This window comes from Phoca vitulina, unplaced genomic scaffold (genome assembly GCF_004348235.1).
Source record: "Phoca vitulina isolate PV1807 unplaced genomic scaffold, GSC_HSeal_1.0 scaffold53, whole genome shotgun sequence".
Lineage (NCBI taxonomy): Eukaryota > Metazoa > Chordata > Mammalia > Carnivora > Phocidae > Phoca > Phoca vitulina.
In genome coordinates, this window is record NW_022589756.1 from 11726993 (window position 1) to 11744990 (window position 17998).

Below are 17998 nucleotides of genomic sequence, written 5' to 3' on the forward strand. Positions count from 1 at the left end.
GTTTTGGCCTTTAATCCCCAATGATGCTGGAATTAGGAGTGCTAAATTAGATTATTCTCACATTTATTCCTCCTTGTTTATGAGTTCAGTTTCTTCCCAATTCTATTCTTGATGTCATCTATTTATAAACATGGCAACAAATTCAGATTTGCTCTATCATCTAAATATCATGTTTTAGTTATTGTTCATATAGTATTCATTTACTTAGTGCTTTTTTTTTTTTTTACTTCGTGCTTTTCATAAGTAAAGTGCTCAATTCATTTACTTTCAAAACTTCTTTGGTATTAATAATTATCTCCTTGAGGGGAAGAATGAAGGGGGGGAAATTGGAGGGGGAGATGAACCATGAGAGACTATGGACTCTGAAAAACAAACTGAGGGTTCTGGGGGGGGGGGAGGATGGGTTAGCCTGGTGATGGGTATTAAAGAGGGCATGTTCTGCCTGGAGCACTGGGTGTTATACGCAAACAATGAATCATGGAACACTACATCAAAAACTAATGATGTAATATGGTGATTAACATAACATAATAAAAAAAAAGCAATGAGAATATTTATCTCCTTGAAATATTGGTTTTGTTTTTGCTACTTCTCTCGTCTTATATTTAACATTTATGTCACTAATATATGTTTTAGTCCTTTCAGGCTAACAAAATACCACAGAATAGCTAGCTTCTGAACAACAGAAATTTATTTCTCATAGTTCTGGACTGGGAAGTTCAAGATCAAGGTGCCAGCCTGGTTGGATGAAGGCCCTCTTCCTGGTTTCTAGAACCTTCTCCTGTGTCTTCACAGGAAAGGAACCTCTTTTATAAGGGCCCTAATCCCATTAATGAGGGCTCTGCCCTTGGGACTTAAGCATCTCTCAAAGGTCCCACCTCCTAATATCATCTTTTTTGGAGGCTGAGATTTCAATATAAAAATTTTAAGGGGAACAAACATTCAGATCATAGCAATATATAAAGAAATTAAATTGTTATTATGCTCAATTTAAATCATTAAAATTTTTCATTTGGCTACAAATATTGTGTCTTATAGACCCAATTTTAACTGTTGAAACAAATTTTTCAAAAGATAAAAACTTTTAGTTTTTTCATTATTTAATTATAAAGATCACCACTGTCACTACATTGACTTTTTTACATAGCAAATAAATCATGTTTTTGTTAATAATTCATTATATTATAATGGGGTCTAAAGAAAGACATTAAAAATTGAAGAAAGATGTTCCTCTGTAAAATGTTTGAATGTCTTTTAAAAGTCAATTTAAGTATATAAATTTGAGTAATGAGGCAAAACAGATGGTTCTCAGGAATTAGAAACATTGATTTCCAGGTAGCAATTAAAATACTACTTTCTCTGTGAAATACTCCTTGACTCCAACTGTAAATTGGTTTACTAAGTTAACTTTCTCTTCTTCCTCTTCTTGTTCTCTTCCTTTGTATCACAGTTTATTTCTTCCACTTGTCACAATCTGTGATAGTATCCTTAATTTTGTTTTATGCCTTTAATATCTTCTTACCCATTAGATTCTAAATGGACAGAGCGGGTGCATATTTTGGTCACCTATTAATTGGCAACATCTTGCACTAAAGTTGAGTAACTGAATTAGTCTGTTAAGCAGCCACTACTGATTGGCCAGGTGCTAGAAGAGCATAAAAAATGATTGTGGTAGTACCTGCCATCAAGGAACCCACAAACTAGTGGGAAGAAAAAGATTTATTTATTTATTTATTTATTTATTTATTTATTTTAATTTTTTTTATTGAGGAAGAAAAATATTTTAAAAAAGCTCCCGACAACAGTAGATTGAGAGTATGGTTATAATTCAGACTTGAATGTATGCTAAATTGGTAGAAAAGAAGATCATTTTAACCTTATAAAGTCAGGAAGGATTTATGAAAAGAAATGCTTCAGCTAAAATTCGAAGAATGAGTTCACGTGGACTAGAAGGGAGAAAATGATATACAAAATGGAACAAAATATAATAAATAGAATTTGCAAAGAGGAAGAAAGCAGGAGAGTACTTAACACTTATTTATTTAAAATTTATTTATTTATCTATTTGCCAGAGAAAGAGAGAGAGAAGGAGAGGGAGAAAGAGCATGAATAGGGAGAGCAGCAGGTTCCCCGCTGAGCAAGGAGCCTGACATGGGGCTCAATCCCAGGACCCTGGGATCATAACCTGAGCCGAAGGCAGACGCTTAACCGGTGTGCTGGTTAACGCCACCCAGGTGTCCCAAGAACTTAACACTTTAAAGATATTGTTGGGTTGTCTTTGGACCTCCATTGCTTTTGATGTAATTTATTATTATTTTTTTCCTCTGGCTACTTTCAAATTTTTCCTGTAGATTTTGGTTTCCAGCAGTTTAACTGTGATGTGCCTACATGTAGTTTTCTTTGTGTTTATATTGCTTCGAGTTTGCCGAGCTACTTGTAACTGTAAATATATGTTTGCAACCATTGGTTGAAATTCTCACCCATTATTTCTCCAGATATTTTCTTCTGTCTCTATCTCTCTGGTATTCCAAGTATTTTAAAGCTAGACTGCTTCTTTGTAGTCATTTTTATTTCTCTGTCTTTAGATTAGACCATTTCTATGGACCTATCATCAGGTTCCCTGGCATTTTCTTTTGCCATCTGCATTTTGCTACTAAGTCTATCCAGTTATATTTATAAGAGGCAAGGCATGGAAACAACCTAAGTGTCCATTTGTCAATAGATGAATGGATAAAGAAGATGTGGAATATATATCTTGCCACTTGTAACAACCTGGATGGGACTAGAAAGTATTAATGCTAAGTGAAATTAGTCAGAGAAAGACAAATATTATATGATTTCACTTATATATGTATTCTAAAAAACAGTACAAATGAACAAAGAAATAAACACAAAAAAAGCAGAAACAGACCCATAAATACAGAGAACAAATTGGTGGTTGCCAGAAGGAGGAGGTGGGGGATGGACAAAACGGGTGAAGGGGAGTGCAAAAAACAGATTTCCAGTTATGGAATGAGTAAGTCATGGGGATGAAAGGCATAGCATAGGGCATATCATCAGTGGTATTGTAATAGGGCTCTATGATGACAGATGGGAGCTACACTTGTGGTGAGCACAGTAATGTATAGAGAAGTTGAGTCACTATGTTGTACACCTGAAACGAATATAACATCGCATGTCAGCTATACTTCGCTAACAGAAAAGAATAAGTGAAAAAATTTTAGAACATTTTATGTCATATATTTTACTGTTTCACCTTCTAGAATTTGTGCTTCATTCTTTTATACTGTTTCTGTATCTCGGCTGAGATTCTCCATTTGTTCATTGAATATGATTTATTTTAAGTCCTAGAGCTATTTTAACGTTCTTATCTGCTAACTCCAATGTATGAGCCATCTTGTGACCTATGTCTGTTTTTCTCTGGACCATCTTCACTTTCTCTGTTTCTTTGGCTGTCTAGTAATTTTTTATTGTATAATGGACATTGGGATTTATACATTGCAGAAATTCTAAGTTCTGTTTTCTTTTTTTGAAGAGTATAGTTTTTATTTTAATAGGCAGTTAACTTGGTTGAACTCAGACTTCAAGGTTTGTCTCTTTTGTTTTGGGCAGCAGTTGAAATCTGTTCACTTTCTCCAGCCTTCTGGCTATTTTTTCTTAGAACCTATAGTCCTATAGTCTTCTCTCTGCAGATACAGTTAAGAGGTCATTCATGGCTTAGGGCCAATATTATACATAGATTTTAGGGATCCCATTTCTAATATTTTTTCCTGATCCCCAACTTTCTAGCTGTCTGACTCCCTTAAAATCCATTCTGTTTCCCTAAGCCAGTAACACCGCAGCACGTTCTGTGAATGGACTAAGGAATGACCTTAGGTAAATGCTAATCTTATCTAGTGCAGATCCCTGATTCAAGTGTCAAATTCCCTCTGTCTTCTGCCTGTTCTTGTTCTTTATCTAATGCCTTTAAGCTATTTTCTTTTAGTATATAAACATTCTGGAATTTTTCATTGTTCTATCTGGGAGAGTTTGTTAATACAAGTCCTGCCTTTGTTGTAAATAAAATTCTCTATTTCTTCATATGGCATATATTGGAGGAAACACAAAAAAATTACTAAAAATTTTAAAAGTTATGAAAATGTTTGAGATGCTACCTAGCCTTTCCCCTTGGCTTGCATTTGGCTCTCCTCTTGCTGCCTCTTCATACTGTTGTCCCTTTGTGGGGATGCATCTCTGGTGTTTCTTTTTTGTGTCCAAAATTCTTCTTAGATACCAGTCAGAATACTTTAGGGTCCACCATAATGGCCTCATTTTAACTTAATCATATCTACCTCCAAATACAGTCATATTCTGAGGTACTGGAGGTTAGGATTTCAACATAAGAAGTTTTGGGGGACACAATTCAGCTTTTAACACCCACTAGATTTGAATTTCTCAGAAGATATAGATTGCATTTGTTTTTGTTCATCAATATATTCACAGCAACTAGTATGCAGAATAGAAATTTAATAAATATTTATTAAATGAAAGAAGGCATGAATGAATGAAATATTGAGTATGTATTTTTGAAAAACATAATTTCTTGGGGTCTTTGTATTTTATGTGAATGTTATTGTTTTATATACTTCATTCTAGTTTTGCTTTTTTTTTTTTTTAAACTCAACTTCATAAGATAGATCCATGTACATCTATTTGGTCATTCTGACTGCTTCATAGTTTTTCATGGTGTATATCTACTATATTTTATTTATCCATTCTTCTCATGATGTATTTCAAAGTTTTCACCCCACAACACTGCTGCAGATAATGTCTTGCATTGCTAACTCATGACTGTGTGAGAATTTCTTGAGGATTGAGGGTGGAATTGTTTCATCAAAGGGTTTACAACTTCTCAATTTTACTGTGTACTGGTTCACTTTTCCCCATATCCCTTTAATACATGCTATTCTTCTGTTTTCTAATTTTTGCCAAACTAGTAGGATTAGAATGTTATCTCAGTGTTGTTTTGATTTACATTTCACTAGTTATGAGTGAGTGTGACCAACTCCTCATATACTTAATATCATGCCCTTCTCCCTTGTGATTCCTTTTCCAAGGAAGTGTGTATCCTCATCTTTCCTTTTCTTTCTTCAAAGTTGCCCACTGTGTTACTCCAACTTTGGTTGTCATATGGTGATATCACATTTCAATTAAAGAAAATGATTACAGAATGTGAGAATTGTAAGAGTTGCTTAAGGAAGATAATGGGCCAGAATATTTTCAGGAGGGGCTGGTTGTGAAAAACTCTGATTATGTCATTGCCATCTTTGATATATCAAATGATCCCTGGAATCCTTGACTATAACATTTACCTATCTTATCCTTCTGGCTTTTGTCATTCGACCATATAATCAATCTGCTATAAATTTGAGCCAATGTGATGGTGTTTAATATATTTAATGGAAGTATGAGGCAGTTCCTAAATAATTCTCGAGCTATAGGAACCATCACAAACTCCCTCTAACGAGTGAAAAAATGGAATTTTAGGAACTTTGAGAAAGCCTGGTTGGGGCATGTTATAAGGATAGATTCAGCTTAGGTCCAGTCACTTAGGAGCCAGGCTGGGATCCTCCCCTGATGCTCCTTCCCTCATACCTTCTCCTTATGTTCACCCATATCCAGGTTTCACCACAATGAACTTGTTTGTATCTTTTGTCCTAACAGTACACATTTTATCCTAGATATATAATTTATTAACAAAGTGTTATTTGTTGCATAACTATGTCAAACTTATTAGTCCACATGATTTGGAACTATTTAAACTATTATTTTATTATAGAAAAGCTCTTTGTTCTCATCACAAGCGTGCTTAGACAAATTTAGGACAAAAAACAGAATAAGTATGATTTTAACCCATATGTTGTGTAACTGTTACATAAACATTCTTCAATCTTTTCTTTAGCTTTCTGACAAAATGTAAGAGTATCTGCTACTAAAGAGAGTCCTGTGTTTCAGTTTCTTATAAACTTCTGAGGTTGGTTGCTTCTACCTTCAGTTATATTTTTCTAGCCAGGACTGGATTAAAAAAATATATCAGCTCATCTTGGCTAATTGAATTTAAATAAATAAATAAATAAAAATCAGCTTGTAATTGTCTTCTATTATTATTATTATCATCATCATCACCATCATCACATATATTAGAACGCACAGCAAAGTCTGTTTTTGGCTTGCTTTCTTTTGACTATGTGTTTCTTAAGGTTGAGAAAGAGTCTTATTTTTCTTTGAATCTCTGCACCTAGTACCATTCTTGGTGCATGGCAAATATTACCTATAATCATATGATGAAATAAGATATAAAAATCAAGCAAGTATATATTCTGTCCCTATTTGTCCTAAGTCTTCTTCTTCCCTATGCCACTGTACTGAGGAATTGCTATTAACAAAGTCTATTCCTTTTTTTTTAAAAAAAGATTTTATTTATTTATTTGAGAGAGAGAAAGAGAGCAGAGCGAGAGAGAGAGAGAGGATGAGCGGGGGTTGGGGGTGGGCAGAGGGAGAAGTAGACTCCCCACTCAGCCGGCTACCTGATGCGGGGCTCGATCCCAGGATCCTGGGATCATGACCTGAGTGGAAGGCAGACACTTAACTGACTGAGCCACCCAGGCGCCCCATCAAAGTCTATTCCTTTTTAAAGGCATTTGTTCTTTCCTCTCCTCTCTCCTTCTTTCCTTGCAACTCCTCAGGCAAAGCAGATGCCTGGGACATAGGAGGCATTCTAACCGTTCCTCTTCTGTTTCCTCAGGCAAGTGCTCCCAACTTGGATATTACTGGCAGAGAGACTTTTGGAGACCTTGTTGGCATGCCGTCTAAGAACTGATTGCTGTCAGGGAGACAAATTATATTTTCTTTTCCCTGAGATAGCTGTCACTGTTTTGCTTTCAGATTATGGCTTTTTCCATTTGTACCTCTTTTTTTCTTGTTCTCATTTCTCTCTCCCAAGAGGACTGTTCCTGCCAGATATATTTTAACAAGTATTACTTAATTTATTTTTTTATACAGTTGAATACTGCGTTCATTGTAAAAGTTTTTGTTATTAACATATTTCTATACCCTTGACCTTTAAATAGATAAACTTTTCAAGCAAATAATAGTTATTATAGCCAGAAAACCAAAATGAATACTGAAATATAAACCTGGCAGTCAACCATACGACAAATCTAGTTAATTTCTTTTGCATGCATCAGAACTCATTTTTTTTCATTTTTTAAAAGACCACTTTGAAAATTGCAATTTCTCTCACATTATAGTTTAATAAAACATCAGAAAGCTATTGTACTTGAGCTATAATTCAAATAGGCACCGGAAAGCATCTTCTTTTCCTAATTGTGATGAAAATGCCAGGTTTGTATGTTTGGTAGAATGTTCTTCCCCCCTCACACCTTTCCTTGGGTGGGACAGTCACCTACCCTCTCCTCTGGGGTTTTGGCTTATCCTAGAAAAACAATGAGTGCAGTGGAAGATGGAGGAAACATATACTCTTCACATAACTAACTGAAGTTGGGCTATAAGAGCTGGTACATTAGCAAGAAATTGTCTTGTGGTTTTCTCTATCTGAAGCCTGACCAGGTTTTCCAACAACCTCTGAAGGTCCTTCCTTTCCAACTATGTGTGGAATCTGAAGACTCTTCTCTCTAACTACTCTGTGGAAAACCAACTGTGACTGATATTCTGGGAGAGTGATTCAGAGGCAAGAGTAAGAAGCAGAACTATTTGCAAAGGATAAGAATGAGGTAAACCATGGCTGGGAGAAGCAGCAAAGGGATATATTTTAAAGATGGAGAACTCCCTGCTCCCTACTCTGGGTGAACTGTATATGAACACTAAACTTAAAGGGAAAAATGAAGAATGATTGGATTCTTTTAATATGCTTGATTATTTAATATCACATTTTCCCCCTGGTTTGACACTACTCATTGGATATTTGGGAACTAGTCTGGGATTGGGTAGCGTGGCAATGTGCAAGGCCAAGCATGACAGGGCTAGGTCACATTTGCTTTGACTTCAAACCATTTGAGGATTAGGATGGTGCTAAAGTGGGTACAATCTTTGTCCCAGAAAGCTGTGGGAGGGATGATTTTGATCTGAGCTCTGAATCGCTAGGGGCATAATATTCAAGAATGGACGTTTCAGCCAAGCAGTAAAGATTATACTGTGTGAGATTATGAAGTGATCGTCTCAAGAAACTTCCCGAAGGAACTGCCAGGGGAGGCAGCTTATGGAAGAGAAGTTTGTACATTGTGTCATGTAATGTGGGATTTCAAAAACATGTTGTCAGAAGGACTTTCTCTAAGTTTGTAGAGAAGCCAGTGAGAGAAGGCTACATGGTAGAAGTAAGCCATCAGATTGCATCAAGAGGGCCTTGCATTTGGGTCTCAGCCAGTCTGGGATTGTACCATGTAACTGTGTGGTGTCGTGGGCAGAACACAAGAACTGGTTACTAAGGTGCTTAGTTAAGGAAAGACACCAAGGATCATATATTTAGGCTCAGAGAACCCACCAACAATTGTCTTTTTAACTTTGTGCAAGGAGTGTTGGAAGATACTAAACTGACACAACCACTCCGCTATGCCTCATCAGGATACGAGAAGATGTGGGAGGGGGATGAAATCAAAGTACAGTAAATGGAAATTGTGGCCTCCTCCACCTCCATTGGGGAGTACAGATTGGTGCTAAGGGCCCTAAGAGAGATGCTTTTTCAAATTTGGGGTGCCACAATAAATAAGCACTAGAATTTTGTTTCCAGGGTGGATTTCTGTTTCATTAGTGGTTTACCTCAATTGCTTTGGTGCTATTAGAAAAGAGAATACTGGAAGGAGACGGTATGACTAAGGAATAGTAGGTAGAATGGACATCAGGATCATTACTCCTTTTCACGTTCTTGGTTCCCTAGAGGAATTAAAGGTGAATTTTGCAGGTACCAGCAAGGCTAAGAATTGATATAAAAATTAGATAGTTTGGAGAGCTTATTGAAGACCACGGCAGAATAAGTCAATTGAATTGAGATGCCAATCAAGTAGGAAGACAGGTTTGGAAGAATGAAATTTATCACATTACTAGAAAAATAAAACTGTTTTATGTTTATACATACATAAATTTAGGTTCCTAACTAAACCAGTTAACACCAGTTCATAAATTTTTTATCAAAAGTTACAGCTAATTCTTCTAATTAATGAATCAAAACTATATTAGAACCAAAATAATAATCAATGGTATTATCCAGAAGTTCTTTACTTGAGACTAGAGAGATGTCCTACCTTCCCGAAGGTGAAGAAGGGAAGAAGATAAAAAGCAGATGGAAGGGATTGTGACTGGAATACCCTCAACTATGTATTACATTCTATTGCTGTGTAACAAATTATCCCACTTTAACAGTTTGAAAATGAAAATGTCTATTTTCTCAGTTTCTGAGGAATCGGGAAACAGATTTACCGAGCAGTTATGGCTCAGGGTCTGTCAAGAGGTTGTTATCAAGCTGTTGGCCAGAGCCACAGTCATCTCAAGGCTTAAATGGGCCTGGTGAATTGACTTCCAAGTTTACTCATAGTGGTTGGCAGGCCCCTGTTCCTTACTGGCTGATGGCTGAAAACTAGTTTCTTACCACCTGGGCCTCTGCATATGGCTACTCACAGTATGGCAGTTTGCTTTCCCCAGAGTGAGACCTCCAAAATAGGAAGAGGAGATGCCCATGATGGAAACCACAATCTTTTTTTTTTTAAATTTTTATTGTTATATTAATCACCATACATTACATCATTAGTTTTTGATGTAGTGTTCCATGATTCATTGTTTGTGCATAACCCCCAGTGCTCCATGCAGAACGTGCCCTCTTTAATACCCATCATCAGGCTAACCCATCCTCCCACCCCCCTCCCCTCTGGAACCCTCAGTTTGTTTTTCAGAGTCCATCGTCTCTCATGGTTCGTCTCCCCCCTCCGATTTCCCCCCCTTCATTCTTCCCCTCCTGCTATCTTCTTCTTTTCTTTTTCTTAACATATATTGCATTATTTGTTTCAGAGGTACAGATCTGAGATTCAACAGTCTTGCACAATTCACAGCGCTCACCATAGCACATACCCTCCCCAATGTCTATCACCCAGCCACCCCATCCCTCCCACCCCCCACCACTCCAGCAACCCTCAGTTTGTTTCCTGAGATTAAGAATTCCTCATATCAGTGAGGTCATATGATACATGTCCTTCTCTGATTGACTTATTTCGCTCAGCATAACACCCTCCAGTTCCATCCATGTCTTTGCAAATGGCAAGATCTCATTCCTTTTGATGGCTGCATAATATTCCATTGTATATATATACCACATCTTCTTTATCCATTCATCTGTCGATGGACATCTTGGCTCTTTCCACAGGTTGGCTATTGGGAAACCACAATCTTTTAAAAGCTAAACATAAAAGTGATATACTGCCATTTTTGGTCTGTGTTCTTGGTCACATAGACCAACTGTGGTTCAGCGTGGACTGGGCTACTCAAGAATGTAAATACCAAGAGGTAGGGAGCATAGAAAACTGCCTTGGAGGCTGGCTGTCACAGTCAGAGTTTTAGTGACACTCTAAATTCAGGCAGGAGTGGGGAAATATTTCTCATTGCCACACAGATGGTGAGTCTCCCTTTGATAACCTTAAACTAGATAATAGAAAAGATTTATCTAGAATGAGTATCGTAGGAACTATATACTGAAAAGGAATGGGTATTTGATTGTAGATACCAAATCTGGTATCACAGAATCCATCCACTATCTATTCTTACCTATAGAAAACCTAGGTATTTCTGGGGAAATTGGCAACTCTTCTCAGGAAGCTCACGTGCCCTGTACACACTACACATCAATTTCCCATTAGTCACAAATGGAGAAGCAAGTGGTACTACCACTACTGCAGTCTTTAGAGACTCCTCTAGAGGGGGCATGTGAACAGTTTTCTTCCTTTTCACCTCTCAGGGGTTGAATTGTGTCCATCAGAAAAATATGTTGAGGGGCGCCTGGGTGGCTCAGTCGTTAAGCGTCTGCCTTCGGCTCAGGTCATGGTCCCAGGGTCCTGGGATCGAGCCCTGCATCGGGCTCCCTGCTCTGCGGGAGGCCTGCTTCTCCCTCTCCCACTCCCCCTGCTTGTGTTCCCTCTCTCGCTGTCTCTCTCTCTGTCAAATAAATAAATAAAATCTTTAAAAAAAATAAAAATAAAATTAAAAAAAAAAAAATATGTTGAAGCCCTAACGCCCTTGTTGGTGAGTGTGACCTTATTTGGAAATAGGGTCTTTATAGGTATGACAAGTTAAAGTGAGATCCTAGAGGTGGGCTCCATTTCCATGTGACTGGTGTTTCTACAAGAATAGAAAAATGCCATGTAGAGACAGAGACACATGAGGGGAGGACACTATGTAATGAGAGACAGAGATTATAGTGTTGTAACTACAAATTAAGGAATTGCTGGCAAACTTCCAGAAGGGAGGAGGAAGCGAGGAAGGATTCTTCTCTTTAGAGGGACTGTGGTCCTGCTGACCCTTTGATTTCAGTTTCTAGCCTCTAGAACCATGAACAATAAATTTCTGTTGTTTTAGACACCCTGATTATGGTACTGAGTTATAGCAGCTCTGAGAAACTAATACAAACTTTACTTTGGACCAAAGCACTTACCCAAAATGCTTTGTGCCCTGTCCCAAAACAGTGAATCTAAGAGAAAAAGATTAGATGAAGATGGAGAAAAGATAGAGTTTGTAAGCCTGACAGTCCACTGGAGATAAGCTAGAAGAGGTCACCAATATCAAAGAAACAGGTTCAGCATTTACCTCAGCTGGGCAAAATTTTAATTTTCTTCATTTCTCTAAAGCTTATATTTTGTACTGGTAAAACTATTCCTGCTGATCCAATGACAGGAAATATCCCAGAGTATCAAATGGAAATAGGAAACATGCTCCCTGTGATTTCCCACTTCGCTCTGCCTCTCACTCCACCTGAGCAGACCCCCTTCCACCTTGCTCTCCTGCTCACCAGACCTTGGCTAGAAGTCAGCCCTGCTTCCTCTGAGTCAGGGGTCTCTATAATGTCATCACCATTGTGTGCTCTGTTTTGTCTCTAAGCTTTGTCCTTGTTATATCAAAGAAGCTCTCTTTGGAATTTAGAAAACCTCTTTCTCTCTCAACAAAGGCTGGATTTCCACATCAATATTCCACCAGGAAATTAACAAACCACGTTGGAATTCAAAGCAGAGTAGTAATGAATTCCCTTTCAGAGATTTTCTCCTTCAAATGCACTCTTCACATTGCTTGTTATTTACCGACTCTGAGAAAGGCTTCCATTTTACTTTTCCTTTTCTACAATGCTATATATCCCATGGATCTGCCTGTATTGTCTGAAAAACAGTAAGTGGGAAAGAAGTGATGTAGGAAAGAACGTTAGGGTTCAAAGCTGACAGCCAAGAAAGAATTCTTGAGAGGTCTTTGGTGCAAAAAGGTGGTTTTATTAAAGCACAGGGACAGGACCCGTGGGCAGAAACAGCTGCACTGGGGTCATGAGGAGTGGCCAATTATATACTTTCAAGTTGGGAGGGGGTCAGGGATAGCGGAATTCTCTAAGGAATTTTGGAAGCAAGGTTTCCAGGACCTTGAGGGGGTTAGCTATTGTTGGGAAAACGTCATTTATTACCGTCCAGTAAAACCTTCGTCATGAGACCCTTCAGATGTGTATCGGTGGGCCATATGCTTGGGGGATGATTGGCAACGTGTATCTTGGAGGGTAGACATAAAGGAAATTTCTAAAGGAATTTTTATATGTTAAAGTAGACTTACAGTATCCTGGGCGGTGGAGGGGGGGAGGGGGGAAGGGTTCTGGCTAAGATTGCTTTTGCCCTGAGCAAAGTATTAACATGGAGGCAGTTGAGTCCCTAGAGGAATCTCACTCTGCCTGTTTCAAGGCCTTGTCAGTGGGCTCTAGGTAGTAAGGAAATTTAATAATTTTTCTTCTGCCTTTGTTTCCCACATCAAGAAACACATCTTTTCTTTAGCAAAATGCAAAATGGTAGCTGTGATCAAAGTCCAACCTAAAAACACCTTCCTTCTATTAGAAGCATGAATGCCATGTTAACTTTTTTTTTTTAGGTGGTAGGGGGCTTCTGAAAAAACAGAAATTTATTTCTCACAGTTCTGGACGTTCTGGAGGCTAGAAGTCTTGAGATCAGGGTGCCAGCATAGACTGGTCCTGATGGGGGCTCTCTTCTGGGTTGCAGACTTGGGACTTCTTATCTCCTCACATGACAGAGAGAAGAAGCAACCTCTCCTGTGACTCTTATAAAGGTACCAATCCCATTCACTAAGGCTCTACCCTCATGACTTCATCTAATCCTAATCCCCACCTCCTAATATCATCATATTGGGGGACAGAGTTTCAACATATGAATTTTGGAGGGACACAAATGTTCAGCCTATAACACAAGATTTAATTTTTCTCCCTTCTAGCTGAGTATTGAATCATACTGCTTCTGTAGTGTCAAGTCTCCATAAGGGAAAAAAAAATTTTTTCCCGCTTGAGTAAACAGATTTTTGTAATTTGATGACTGGGTTATGTGGTGTCTAAATGGGGTTTCTTTCAATTGAATGGGGGCCCCCAAATATGAGGCAATGATTGGGTGGGAGCTGGTGGCACGGGAGGACAAATGATTCACCTGAGGCAGAACAAAAGAGATATAAGTTTATTTAATACACTGCTAAAGGGCAGTGGGCCGGACAGCAGAGGAGAGACTGTCTGCAAGGAGGCAGTGGGTGGGGGCTGTTCTTAAAGGGGGAAGATGAAGAGTTATGGTGATGTGTGGAATCTGCCCTTTTTCAGTAACTGTGCCTAGTTGTAAGTAGCCTATTGGTCAATTAGAGCCTATGGATATTATGAGGTGGGCCACTCACCTTATGGGCCTGGCTGTAGTCAGCCAGGTGTTCACTGCTGATGTGGGAAACAAAAGGCAGAAGAAAAATTATTAAATTTCCTTACTAGGGACTAGTACTAGGGACTCAGCTGCCTTCATGTTAATACTTTGCTCAGGGCAAAAGCAATCTTAGCCAGAACCCCTCCCCCCTCCCCCCGCCCCCCACCGCCCAGGATACTGTAAATCTACTTTAACATATAAAAATTCCTTTAGAAATTTCCTTTATGTCTACCCTCCAAGATACACGTTGGCAATCATCCCCCAAGCATATGGCCCACCGACACACCTGAAGGGTCTCATGAGGAAGGTTTTACCGGATGGTAATAAATGACCTTTTCCCAACAATAGCTAACCCCCTCAAGGTCCTGGAAACCTTGCTTCCAAAATTCCTTAGAGAATTCCGCTATCCCTGACCCCCTCCCAACTTGAAAGTATATAATTGGCCACTCCTCATCACCCCAGTGTAGCTGTTTCTGCCCACGGGTCCTGTCCCCGTGCTTTAATAAAACCACCTTTTTGCACCAAAGGCCTCTCAAGAATTCTTTCTTGGCTGTCAGCTTTGAACCCTAATGTTCTTTCCTACATCAGCTGTGAATCCTTTCTACAGTTCATCCCTAAACCCTGTTTGCCTAAAAGCTGCCTCTACAGATTAGAGATATTTATATAAAATGTTAACATATAATACCTTGAATTGAGTTTTATTCATTCAATAAGTATTTATTGAATGTCATCACCTCTGTGTTCGCTGCTGAAGGTACAGCGGTGAAGAAGCCAGTTAAGGTCTCTGTTCTCACGGGATTTACACTCTAGTGGGAAAGACAGACAATAAATGAACCAGCAGTCATTCATTCATTAGTCAGACCAGCAGGAAAAAAATCAGAAATATCCCTGTATTTTGACAAATGGGTACACCTGTGTAATCCAAGCCCTCATTAACACATGGAACTTTGCCCAATTCCGGAGAGTTCCCTCATGCTTGAAGTGTTCTTCTCTAGATTTTGGCATGACTGGCTCCTTTTTGTCATTCAGAACTCAGCTAAAATGTTTCTTCCCTGTACTCTCCCCTCCACTCCAACCATGTTAATTTTTAATCTAACCTTGCTAAACATTTCCTTACTGTGTAGCAACTCAGGGATGGTATTGCTTAAGAAATCCCTGATTATTAATATGTAACCCATATATTCCCATCAGTATTTTGTAAGAGAATCTTCTCAAATATTTCTAAGATCAAGTTATGTTTTACTTTTCTGGTGTCCACATTGCTTTCAGACAATCCACTAACCATTTTATCAAATGTTGAAATAATGCTGTTCATTTGGAGATTCCTTTGAGCCTAATTAGAATTTTGAAATTCATTTAAAAGATATTGAAGACCATGGATAATTGTTATAAATTATTAAGGATTAGATTCAAGTGTTCTGTTGTAGGATCCAGGTTAATTTTTGTTTCTCACAAAATCAGTTTGCCTTGTTTTTTTCTCAATCATTATTTTAAAGTAGTTATGTAGTAGGAAATTTCTTTGTAAGAACTTCCATATCTGTGCTATACAGAAACAAGATGTAAGATTTATCCCTATACCATGTTTATTTTCAAAGAGTTTTTCTTTTCTGTTCTTTTTCTGTTTCTCTCCTTCTCTCTCTTTCCTCCCTCCCTCCCTCCCTTCTTCCTTCCTTCCTTCCTTCCTTCCTTCCTTCCTTCCTTCCATTTTCTTCCTTCTTTCCTTCCTTCCTTTTTGGAAGTGCAAAGTGTTTTACAAGATGATACACTAACGTCCATTTCTCTTTCTGTGTTACATATTTGTTTTCACCTTCAGGGATTCCCACCACATGAGTGATGACTTGTTATTAACTACTGCCTATCCTTCCCTCTCCCTGCATCTGCTATTTATACAGGCATAATGTTACCTGGATTGGCCACACTGTCAGAAACAGCTCCAACTGAAGTTCAAATTCTTGGAAAGAACATCTTATAGTATGAGAAAGAAACAAGATTTTTGCAAAATGAGTGACAAATGTTAAGGTCAAACATAAACGACAAGTCTCTCTTTGCATCACCCAGTACCCAATACTACTCAGCTCCAAGATGAATAACTCAATTAGTGCTATTTGTAGTCATTATAACTTCAGAGAGTATGGAATCTCAAAGTACTCCCTAATACTCCCAAATATTAGACAAGTGGCTATCTGGCAAGTCAGTATGAAACACAGACTGAAATGGAAAATGAAAAGCTGGTGACATTAAAAAAAAGAGCTTAAAATGAACACAGTTGTGCCAAGGGATATTTGTTGAAATGGAGAATCCAGTTGCATACTGTTGGCCAGATAAGAATGGAGATTGTCATAAGGTGCTTATGTGTATTAGTAATAGCAGGTCTCCTTAAAGCAAACCAAACTCTTACCTGCTTGCAAAGCAAACCAAACTCTTACCTGCTTGAATTAGTGCTGAGAAGAGATACCTGGCCTACCACGGTACTAGCAGCAGTTGTTCTGATTTGTCATTCTTGAAGGCAAGACTCTGCTTTGCCACAGGCTTTTGTTTGCATCTCCAGTAGGTAAATAATTGTAACCTATTGAGCTGCTTCTGGAAAGGGTAAAAAGAGATGAGTGCAGCACAGGGGATTAGCTTCTAGCCAGGTTTTTCTGGATCACCGAACATCACCCTATAAACAAACCTTTGACTGTTAAAGCTGAAAGTCCATTTACACTTTTATTTCATGAATTTTATTTATGTCATTTATTTTTATTCATTCTTTTTCAAGGTGGGGATGCATTCTGAATTTTATGTGTTGGTTCCAGAGAGTAGCTTTAAAAATACTATTAAAATAATACATGCTTGCTTCTTTACCTTTGGGTTTTAGTGTTATAAGGCTTTGAACATAGAGAGAATGCATATAGTTTGGCAATATTAGTTACATTTGCATGTATACATGAAAAGTGCATTTTGGAATACAAAAATATCCAAAGTTCTTAGAAAGAAAGAGAAAAATAACTCACTATTTTTGCACCGCTGTCTCAATTTAGTATGCAGATATTTGCTCCAGTTCAGTGAATATCTAGACTGAAAATTCAACAGACTTTACACTTGAAAGTATAAATTTGTTTTAAAAGTTAGTAAGCCTTGCTTCTTAGGTCTTTCCTTCATAAGATGAATCTTGAGTTCTCATACTAAAGGCACAAGTAAATTCAGGACTCATGAATTAATGACTTATGTAAGCATAAAGAATTCAATGCGAATGAACATATGCACGTTCCTATTCTCTTTTCTAGTGTGTCCTCCTTTGGTACTAGGTGTTTTCCATTTAGGAGAGGCAGCAAGAGCACAGAAGTAGGTCACGAGTCAGGATGTGGAATAATCGAAAGCCACTTAAATTTGATGTAGATGGACTGAAGTATGGTCAAAATGACAGTTTATCATCTGTACAAAACTTTTCTTAGGAAAAAATCTCCACTGTAAGGATAAACACTGGCAAAGCTTTCTTATTTAAAAGAAAGGTAATATAGATGCAAACTTTCTCTTGTTTGACAGAATCCATTTCACCTCTAGGAATTGTGTTCTGAAGACAGGAATCATAGGAGCTAGTTGTCTGCATGCCTTCCAGGGATACTATATTTATTTCATTTCATTTCATTATTTCATTTCCTTTCATCATTTCATTTCATTATTTCATTTCATTTCATTATTTCATTTCATTTTTTATAAAAGTCCATGAATGGAAAAGGCTAGCATTACTATTTACTTGGAAACAAAACAAATAGATGCAGCTGAAATCCTTTAAAAGTTAAAAAAAAAAATTGGAGGAAGGTGGTCAAACTTCCAGTTAGAAGGTAAGTAAGTACTCAGGATGTCATATACAACATGATGACTGGAGCCGCCACTGCTCTGGGATATATAGGGAAGGTATTAAGAGAGTACATTTTTTTTTTTTAATCATGTTATGTTAATCACCATACATTACATCATTAGTTTTTGATGTAGTGTTCTATGATTCATTGTTTGCGTATAACACCCAGTGCTCCATGCAGAACGTGCCC

The 17998-nt window shown here is 37.9% G+C and overlaps 1 long non-coding RNA gene across 1 annotated transcript; it reads right to left on the minus strand.

The window, feature by feature from the left end:
- Positions 1–13947: 13947 nt before the first annotated feature.
- Positions 13948–16461, minus strand: LOC116622636. Its single transcript, XR_004297600.1, has 4 exons — positions 16394–16461; positions 15872–15932; positions 14653–14773; positions 13948–13984 (listed from the first exon to the last, which is right to left on the minus strand). It is a non-coding gene; the product is annotated as an uncharacterized LOC116622636 (long non-coding RNA).
- Between the last annotated feature and the right edge of the window lie 1537 nt (positions 16462–17998).